This window comes from Cinclus cinclus, chromosome 5, assembly GCF_963662255.1.
Source record: "Cinclus cinclus chromosome 5, bCinCin1.1, whole genome shotgun sequence".
Taxonomy (NCBI): domain Eukaryota; kingdom Metazoa; phylum Chordata; class Aves; order Passeriformes; family Cinclidae; genus Cinclus; species Cinclus cinclus.
In genome coordinates, this window is record NC_085050.1 from 1 (window position 1) to 10,226 (window position 10,226).

Here is a 10,226-nt window from a genome sequence, read left to right on the forward strand (position 1 = left end):
TGGAAGGAAGATGGGCTTTTGTCACACATGACAGCAGCAGTGATGGAGCGGGGCTTTTTTATTTTAAAATTTAATGAAAGGTAATACAAATAAACCAGGTCTGATAGAAATGCCTTTTAAAGCCATTAAAGCTTTTTAAAGCCAAGGAGACCATCCCCATGCCCGAGTTCAGTCTCCTATTCCTACTGGTTTTGGTATCAGCAAATCCATCAGGCTCTTTTCAGAACTAGTGCTTCATATCAAATAAACCTCTGGCTCCTCTTTATTTGCACTTACAGCCCCTTGCAGGAAGCTCTGCAGCCTTTTTTCCTCATCCTGCATTGGAGAGAGGAGGGATATTAGTGACACATGTATGCACAAACAATCCTTCTGGCTCTTCAAACAGTTCAAAACGCCTGTAATAAAATTGATATCAAGTAATATTAAGTCTCAGGCTGTTCAAGAAAAGGGAAAGTGGAACTTTCATGTCCCACTGAGTGATGCTGAATAAATTCTTCCCCGTGAGTTTGCACACAGTAATACCTTTTTATTGACCAAACCAAAGTAAGAATTTTTTGACCAAACAAGTTAGGTCTGTGTGAGAACAGCTCAGGAGGCTTTCAGGGCTCACAGCAATGATGGCAGAGCACAGAACGTTACAGATGAAGTGTTAGTTCCCCAAATTAACAGCCTGATGGAGCCAAATCGTTTTGCAGGGACACATAAGAGCTTCTTCTCCTTCTTTCAGAGCTTCCAAGTCACCCTGTAGCTTACCTCCTGAACCAGTGCACACCAATCTGATGTGGGTAAGTAACAGATCCAGCTCCCGAGCTCCAAGCCACACGGCCCCGATGGGAACGCAAGTAAGGAATACAAAAACAGCTGTGCAAGAAAGATGAGAGAAAAATCAGAAGAGATATTCTTCTATTTCCACACAGCAATACCGAGCCAAGCTGTCTATCTCCAGGACTAGCTTTTCAAACAGCTCCCTAACTCTTTTCCTAGATGGAAAAGGTCTAGTTCCCGGGCCCATGCCAAGCCAATGATCCTACACGCCAGAAGGAACAAACCAGTTTCCTGTCAAATCAAACAGTTTGAAACCTGACCTCTCAGATGCTCTCATGGACCAGCAATAGGGATCAGCATCCAGGCCCCCGTGGACTTGTTTTTTGAAGACTATTTTCCCTCTTGGAATTACAATTCTTTTATAGCTTTTGCTCCATTTTAGTCCTTGAAAAGTGAGTTCTGGGTGAATATTGTGCAGAGGTCCAGAATGGCAGTGCTGCTTTATTTTTCCCAACAGTTCCTAGCTTGGTGTGCTGACAGACTATCCTGGAATTCAGAGGTCAAGCAGGGCGGCCTTTGGATCGCCCTTCACCTCTGCTCCCACTCTGTGCAAACACAACTTGTGCCGAGGTCACTGAACTCATGGCCTCAGCTTTTACCTCCAAAAGATCCCCTCCCTCTTTCTCTGCAGGTGAACTCCGATCCACTCCTCACCTGCACTGCTCATCCAAGTGTCCATTCTGTTCCCCCAGTTACCCCAGCAAGGTCCATTTGCCTTTCTCCTGCCCCTCTCCAGCCCCAGGCCGCTCCTCTGCTCGCTCTCTCCCGTAGGCCTCAGCCCGCACGGAGCCTCTCCTCCCTTCCTCGCCGGCTGCTGCAAGGGAAGGAGGACACAGAGTCCCGAGGGCTGAGCCCTGCCTGCTAGCCCTGGAGAGCCCTGGCTGCGCTCCCCAAGGCCCTCGCAGAAATTTCCCAGAGAAATTCTCTGCCAGGCTCCCTTCAACTCCCTCAGCAATCCCCTCAGAAATGCCTCCTCGCTCCCGTGGACAACCCCTCGGCATTTTCCTACACAAACTCCTCTCGTGCCCCGTCTCAGTGACCCCGGGCTTTGCGGCTACATCCACGGCACGACCCGTGCCAGCTGCTCGTGCTTCACCCGACCACAATCAAGAGAAAATGTTGGCTGGGCTTTCAGAACTGGAAATGACTTGCAAGCAAAAGAAATCACCTTTTTTCCTTCTTTCTCCTGCTGGACTTGCCTCTGGGGATGCGTGCTGAGCTCTCGCTGCAGGGGACTGTCAGGCCTGAATGGCTGGGAGTTCGTCCTCTTCTCCCTGGGCAAGCAGAAATTGGCATTCATTACACCACAGAAATGCTTTCTGAAACCTTTCCCCTCTCCTGCCCTTGGCTGCTACATCTTCTCTCTCTGCCTTGGAATAGACAGCTGTATCCCTGACGTCATTTCCCCTGCCTGGCTTCTGCGCAGCTCCAAACTGGGACAACTTAGCGGGGACAGAGGTGAGACTTTTTAGCTGGATTTTTCTCCAACTTCTAATTACACCAAAACCTTCTCCAATTCCCCACTGAGAGGAGCACAAACTCACAGCCATTCCGGGCTGGCAGTCGCTGAGGGAGATCTGACACAGTATCAATAAATAAGTAACCTTTCCTGGGAGCAGCCATCACCCCAGTCCTCCAGCCTCGGCAAGTTTCTGCAGTCAATGGACCCAACTTCTAAGGCTTAACCAACATTTCTGCCAGCTCCTGTTAGAAAGATCACAAACAGTAAACCATACTACAGAATTTTAAAATGGCACCAAGAATAACAGAGCCCAGGCCAAACCCAACCACCCCCATCGCTGCTCCACCCCGCTCTTGGCAGAAACAGTCGTATCCTTTAGAAATCCTCTCCTTCCCTGCTACTCAGTTCTTCGCTGCCCATCCCCACAGAGGATTTACTCCACCTTTGGCTCCCCGCAGCACCTCTCTCCCCAGCACAAATCCCACTTGGCACAGACACAGACGGAGCAGACCTAAGGCAATGGATCCAGCAGCAGCTGCGATTCCGAGCTCCCCGTTCCCCGCACAGCTCATCCATCCAAGCACTCCTGGCAATCTCACCTCAGCCCGGACTCTCTGTTCCTCAGAGGCAAACACGGCCTGATGGGGCACGGCTCTGGCACCCCATTTCCTCTGGCTGCTGCTGACCTGGAAAGCCACAGGGAAATGCAGTCCCCCGGACCTCACGTGCCTGGATACCAGCAGAGCTGCAGTTTCACCCAGATGCCATAGACACTTCATCCCAGCGGGGAGGAAAAGGGGAACCCTGTGCGGTCAGGACCAGGAGCCCTCCAGTGCAGAGCCCTGGTGCTGAAGCCTCTTGGCTCTGGCTCCTCAAACACCACAGCTTTTGGCAAAGACGGGAGGAGTGGAAACGTTTCTCCGGTCCTGGAAGAGAAGAGGAAAAGAAAATGAAGTCCCCTGCAGAAGTCAAAGGATCCCAGCTTTCACACTTCTGCTCTGATTGCTCACTGTGGGGCTTGATCCAAGACAGGTGACACCGATTCAAATATAAAAGTGCCCCTCTCCTGCATTCTTCCTCCTAACCCTTTCAGACATTACAAGGATGCTCGTTTTTCTTACTGCATTCTTTGCTCCATTTTAACAGAACCATTTTCATGCCAGACCCCACTTGTCACTCACTCAACCCTTCACCACTGGACTTTGCACAAAGGGACACCCGGGGTGCTGCATCACAAGAAATCCCAAAGAGAAACCCCTCCAAAACTTGACAGAGAAAGGTTTCAAGGCACTGCAGAACACAGACAGCTGTTCATGCCTTCTCAGGCCACACCAATCCTGTCCCATCCACCTGAGCTGTGCAGGTGAGCTGTGCAAAGCCTCCCCTTCCTCCTAGGCAATCGCTGTCTGAGGCCACAGATGTCCATCCTGGGCAGCACCTGGAAACAACTTGGGAAAGGCAAAATGAGAATGTTTACTGTCAGAAAATGAGGAACAATGATAATAATAATCAGAACTTCTGGACAAATTTAGTAACATCATTTTCATATGATAAATACTGGCCATGCCCATCCTTCCAGCCCAGGTGAAAACAGGAAGGAGAACTACAGGAAAAGCACAGTCCCTTCTTTGGATGTCTTTCCTAAAGACTCTTCTGCACTGTATGCACTTTGTGTTCTTTAAATGAATGGATAGCTGCTAAAAAAATCTCAGGCCCATATTTTCTTTGCCACAGGCGGGACAAGGTGGGCTGCAGCTGCAGAGCCAGGGAGATGCAGGACCTTGGCACACCAGGGACAAGAGCATGGGGAAGCAGGGGGGAGAGCTGGACAAGTGAAGGAACAGGCATTTTCTTGTTTACATTCATCCGTGCTGGGAACTTGGAATACACGTGGTGCTGCGTGCATCCAGGATACAGTGCCCACGGTTTGGTTGTTTTCCCTCTGCTCATAAGCCCTGCCTTCAGCCCCTCTCCAGGGGAGCAGAGAATTCCTCCACGCTAAGGGTGAGTCTGGTCCCACACCAGGGATGGGTGCGGTAAAGGAGGGGAGCTGTTTACGGGAACTGACCGCAGAAATCAAACCCAACAAACACTGAAAGGGACTCTGTCGAGCTGCACCACCAAGTGCTGGCAGCAGGCAGAGGCGCGAGGCGCACGCAGGACCAACAAGTACCACTTCACTTGTTTTTTCTGCTTACCTGTATTGCAGTTCTGCTTCACTTCACAGCTGCTCTTCTGCCAAGGCCATTTCCATTTTCACAAGCCTGTGTCATGCGTGGTCAAGGCTGGAAATCCTCCCCTAGGATTTCCACGTCACATCTGGATTTGCCAGGAAGCATGTGCACACACAGATGCCCGTTTCTGTGGCAGCTCAGTCAGAAATCACATAAGCCAGCAACTTGCTCCTCACTGCACCACTTGGAAATACATAAAAAAGCCAGAAGAAACAACAACCAATCAACAACCCACAAATGACACAACTTAGTGCAGCTACATCCTAATATCCTTCGTGCCCAGTGATGGAGAGAAAGAAGGAGGAAAGCTGTTCTTCCAGTTCTCACAGTTCTGTACCAAGCAGCTGGAAACAGCCTACACTGCCCTCACCTGCAGCTGTGGCAGCTTCCCTCCTTCCTTCAGCCTCGCCCTGACTTGTGAGGGGCCAGAGGCACCACACCACCCAAAAGTATCAGCACTCACAGCCTCCGCCAGTACGGACGTCGTCATGGTCCGTCTTTGGCCAAACAAACCTCGGGGATGGTTTTGCTTTCCTGACAGACTTGGGCAATCTCATTCCCATTTATCAAGGTAACGCACCCCTTGTCAGAGCCCCTCTGGAACAAGAACTCGAGAGAAGATCGGAGGGAAGACTCCGAGAGCAAAATGAAATCCCACATATGCAATGAAGGCCTGCTTCTGGCAGGTTCCTTGTGGCTTTTGGGACACAAGAAAAGCCTTCAGACCATAAAAGCATACGTGAAAACCCCACACCTTCATGTTACAGACATAGAATTGCTTTGGGATTTGGCATTTCCTGCACCCACACAAACACACTAAAAGAATTAAGCGCGGAGTCCTGAAGCTCGGTTCTTCCAATCTTATTTTGGTGGTGTCACTTGACGTACCAAAATCCAAAGCAATAATTCATAAAAATGAAAAGCAGCTCCCATCCCCTCCCCTCCCCTCCCCATTCAGTTTTCCAGTTTAGGGCTCCTTTTAAGAACAAGTTAAAGAAAAGAAGAAAAGCCCAAGACCTACTATCAGCTAGTGTACCAACCCCCTGTTTTCCACAGATTCTCATTACGCCTGATGGCTTCTCTAAGAAAATCAATTTGTACTTGTAAAAACCCGTCGAGCAGGGGCAGGGGTTTCTGAGCCCGCACCTCGCAGGTGAAGGATCAGGGGAAGAGCGGCACGGAAGGATCCCAAAGTGCCCAAGAGAGGGTCAAGTTCACTGTGTCGGGGCAGCAGTTTTTGAAACCAAAGTGCTCTGCAGCTGCCCCAAGCCTGGAGTTCACAGAAACAAAATGAGCTCCCCCTCCTGCCTCATTTTCTGCCTTCTCTCATCAAGTGACAATCACATCATGCGAAAGATAAGAGACAAGATGCTAACACCAGTCCAGTGCCCCCAGGATGGCCCCTGGCACCAGGGTTCATTCCCCCCTCTGGCTGACAGAACTTAAACCCAGCTGTTCTGGGATTTAAGGAGAAAAGCCCAGCTTTGCCACTTGCTCTTCCACTCACTCCCACGTTTGCAGAGCGGGAAGATTGCTGGGTTCAGCACTGCATCTCAAAGCAGCAGCCCTGGGAGTGCTGCTGGAACCCAGAACACCCTCCCCATTCCCAGACACCAACCGAACCGGTCAGCCTCACACTCCTCCAAAGGCAGAAAAACCACAAACCAGTAAAAAATGGCTATTTTACACAAAAATGGGACCCATTTCACGGGTCAAATATCCCACGCTGCGTCCCTGAGGGTTCCCAAAGCTTTGTGACAGGAAAGTGAAACTTCACACGTGAAGCACCATTTCCCTTGGAACAACATCCTCCATAAAACTTGCCACATAAAAGCCCTGTGGAAACAGCACATCCCCTATGCCAACCGACTTACCTCAATCTCTGTGTTTGCTTTCCTTCAGATGCTCCTGGCAGACGGGTAAGGACAGGCTCCGCCTGTCCCCAGGGCACACCACTCACTTGATGCCTTTTTCCCTGGTCCTAGAAAGATGAGACAAACACGGTTAACCGATAAAAGGGATTGAACCGTGGTATTTAACAAGGATCCTCGGTGCAACAAGTGGTCAAGGAGGAATACACGAAATGCACACAGCCGGTGCACCGTGTGTACAACTGTACGGACCTTGCACGTCGGCACCACCGACCAAGATGGCCCAAAGAGAAGCTTCATTGAGTGGCGTGACATCTCCCTATCTGAAAGTATTCCCCCCCAGGGGGGGCTTAATCCTGCTTTACAAAATACCCTCCCAAGGAGAGAACCTTGGTTTCTCAAGACAGTGTCAGGCTTTCCAGCTTCCAGCTGGGAGGCCTTTAGGATGCTTGATCTTCTTGCCTAGCAGAATACCAGGACTATGCTAATAGACCAGATTTAAACAATTACAAGGATGCATGCTAAGGATACATAAAAGGAATGTAAAGAGAAAAGGCAAAAAATCATCATGACATAGACTCCCAGCACGTGCCACTGATAAAAACTCACCCAGTCCCTCACACTCCAAGCTCCAGCACCGCTTCCAACTGGGTGACTTGCACATCACAGGTTTCCCATCTGCTGTCACACCCGAACACCTTTGAGTCCTCAGGTACAGAGGGACTTGGAGCTCACACCTTGGAGCTTTAAAAGTTTTAGCTTTTGTATTTTTCAGAATCTCTGCTGCTTAGTGTGTAACTGTGAAACTTCATATTAGGTGTTAGTAAGTTCTCTTTACAGGATAGTTAGACAAAACAATTCCTTTCTAGCTAGACAATCAAGGACAAGTGATACCCAAAAAAGCAAAAGCAACGGTGAGGGAAAGGGAGCAAGCCAGGTGGCTGAGAGTTCATAGCCTGAGGCTGTGGCTGGATAATAAACCCCAATATGGAGATGAACCAAAACTTATAAAAGTGTAAAGACTTGTTACTGGCATCCATGTGGAATCTGACTTGGGTGTAGTCCTGGCCGGGATGTCGCACTGCCCCAAAGTGTATCCTTTCAATAAATACCTCTTTTATTCCTTTTACTCTGTCTAGTCTCTGTTCCAGGTCGGCCTTTCCAGGCAACAGAGCAAAAACATTCCCAGCAATAACAGCAAAGGAACTTTACTTCGGGATTGTCTTGCTAAATCCTGGGTCAAAAAACAGTGTCAAATTGTTTAGGGCACAAAACCAAAATTAAAGAAACCGACTCTGGGAAAGCCGGCCGCAGCCATCCCTAAAACTCCCTTTGGAATCTTCCTTTGGCTGAACCCTGAATACCTGCACCCCTGCTGACTGAAAAGCAAAACCAACACGAACGAGTCCCTTCCCTAACGAGGAAAATGCAGCAAAGATGCACACAACGGCACTGAATACAAATACCTGTGGGAAGGTCTCCCCTGAGCTTCCACGTTCCAGTCCAGCTTCTCCAGAAGATTAAAAGGTAAGCAGAAGATTTCTACAGAACTCACTGAATCCAATTTCTCTAAACATCTGCAAGCAGCATGGCTCCTGTGCCACAAGGACTTCTGTAATCATGTAATTAGAAAATATGTTTCCATATGAAGGATAAGAAAGACGAATGAGCACACCAAGTTAAAAAAAAAAAAGTATACAAGCCAGTACTGTGCAAAGAACGGACGAGTGAGTTTGTGGTGGAGCAATCCCCCTCACTCGTGGCGTTGAATAAACAAGTACCTGCGCTGTAAGCCTTACACTGCGGAGTAGTGTATTCTCACCTAGTTTTCAGGCATCAACCCAGCATAACTCTGATTTACAGAGATGCTTCCCAAGGCCACTGTGTCCCCAGGCAAGGAGCAGCAACCACTACACTCCACCAGAACCACAGAAAATTCTGGCCAAGAGTGAAAACTGACACAGAATACCCAAAAAGCACAACCTCCCTGTGAAAAAGGGTCAGAAAGAAAAACTACAATTAGGGCAGCCCCTTGCTTTTAACTCTGCACAGAGAAAGGAAAGGCTCTTCCATCCTGAGGCAAGCCCTGGGACACCAAAGAGCAGCAGCCCCCCTGCAGGCTCACCTGGGCCGGCAGAGCGGGGGAGCGCGGCGTTGCAGCCGGGCGGGCTGGGGCGGCGAGATGAGCCGGGGAAGCGGCCCTGGGTGGTGATGTGGAGCGGCAGCCCCGGATGATGATGCCGCGCGCCGGGGGGGTCCGGGGTGCTGATGCGGCCGGGCCGGGGCGATGATGCTGCCGGGCGGCGCGGGGCGATGACGCGAAGGAGTGGGCGGGCCAGGGCGATGACGCGACATGGGTGGGCGGCAGCCCAGGCGATGACGCGCACGGGTGGGCGGGCCCGGGCGATGACGCGGCACGGTGGCGGGCGGACCGGCGCAGTCGCCACCGCTGCGAACTCGGGTTGAACGGAGGCTTGCCGAAAGAGGGTACAGTAAGTGACGAGCACTGGGCAGCAGGTGCACACAGCTACAGGCAAAGGGATAGTGAAAGGGAACAAAATATGGTCACGGTGCAGGACAAAGGGAAAAGGAGAGGAAGGAAGAAAGAAAGAGAAATATACAGGCAGGCTGAGAGACAAGAAGCAGGATGGAACAGAGCGACACCAGAACTCAAAAATGCTCCTCCTCAGAAAACTGAAAAATCAACAAGCAAAAGCAGGCCTGCCGGGTCTGACAGGAACTCCCCTCGACCCCGACCCCCCCCCCGCCCCGTCCCCCGACAGTAGCGAGGAGGAAGGAGCAGGGCACGGGATCGGGGCACGGCTGCAGTACCGCGCTGTGCCCACAAGGCGGCAGCACTGCCGCCGAGCTCAGCCCGGGGCTGAGGCACTTTGGGGACGGACAGACAGACAGACAAGGGATGGGGGGGATGAAACAACGAGATCCATCCCTTCAGGAAATCCCCCTGAATGAATGCACCAAAATAAACCCCAGCCAAAACTAAAGAAACACTTCCTCTAACCAAATGAAAACAAACAAAACGCTTTAGATATATATATATTGAGATATATACACATATGAATCTACTTGTTATTATTTATTTTATATTTATATTCATAGTCTACACATATCTTTATATATTCAATTTAATTTATATTCTAATATATTGCAAACTTTACACAATATATTGTTTTTGCTTTTTATTATATGTCTTTCTACTACTACTATTTATGTATATCTATATCTTTATATTTAACATATTTGTATGTTTTTATTTTTAATATCATTCATTAAAAAGGTGTGCTTCTAACCAAATAGAAACCAAAAAAACACTTAATATTAAACTATATTCAAATATATTTTTCTAGTTGCATTTTTCATATTTATATCTGTAATTTATAAATTTATATTACGTATATGATATAATACACTATAAGAATATATTCAATATTATTTGTATTAAATACTACATAAATACTTTTCTGATTCTATACATATTTATACTTTCATATATTTATAAATGCATTTCTAATTTTATGTCTGTGTTTTATTGTACATTTGTACAATTTTCTATTGCTTATACCATTTGTCCTTATATTATTTGGATATTTATCTGTTGCTTATATTATTTCTTCAACACCCTGCCCCTAACCAATTAAAAACCAATAAAACATTTATTTTAAATAATAGTTAAATCTTGTTATATTTCTAGTTTCATCTTTCACAATGTAGATTTACACATTATATATTTTGATAATATTTGCTTTATTTATATTATATGCTCAGTATTTTATATAGATGTGTAACTTCTTTGTTTATATTTTATATTTATAC

General features: G+C 48.2%; 1 long non-coding RNA gene across 6 annotated transcripts; it reads right to left on the bottom strand.

Annotated features, from left to right (window-relative positions):
* Window positions 1-231: 231 nt before the first annotated feature.
* LOC134044586 (uncharacterized) lies at window positions 232-8,697 on the bottom strand. 6 transcript variants are annotated; one of them, XR_009933252.1, is made up of 10 exons: window positions 8,518-8,697; window positions 7,859-8,004; window positions 7,002-7,136; window positions 6,396-6,502; window positions 4,486-4,704; window positions 3,638-3,735; window positions 2,887-3,213; window positions 2,370-2,529; window positions 1,994-2,099; window positions 1,449-1,639 (listed from the first exon to the last, which is right to left on the bottom strand). It is a non-coding gene; the product is annotated as an uncharacterized LOC134044586 (long non-coding RNA). The 6 variants fall into 6 exon arrangements; XR_009933249.1 differs by lacking the exons at window positions 1,449-1,639; window positions 7,859-8,004; window positions 8,518-8,697 and adding exons at window positions 232-315; window positions 754-861 and having other exon boundaries at window positions 7,002-7,850; XR_009933251.1 differs by lacking the exon at window positions 8,518-8,697 and having other exon boundaries at window positions 1,451-1,639; window positions 7,002-7,129; window positions 7,859-8,477.
* Window positions 8,698-10,226: the final 1,529 nt, after the last annotated feature.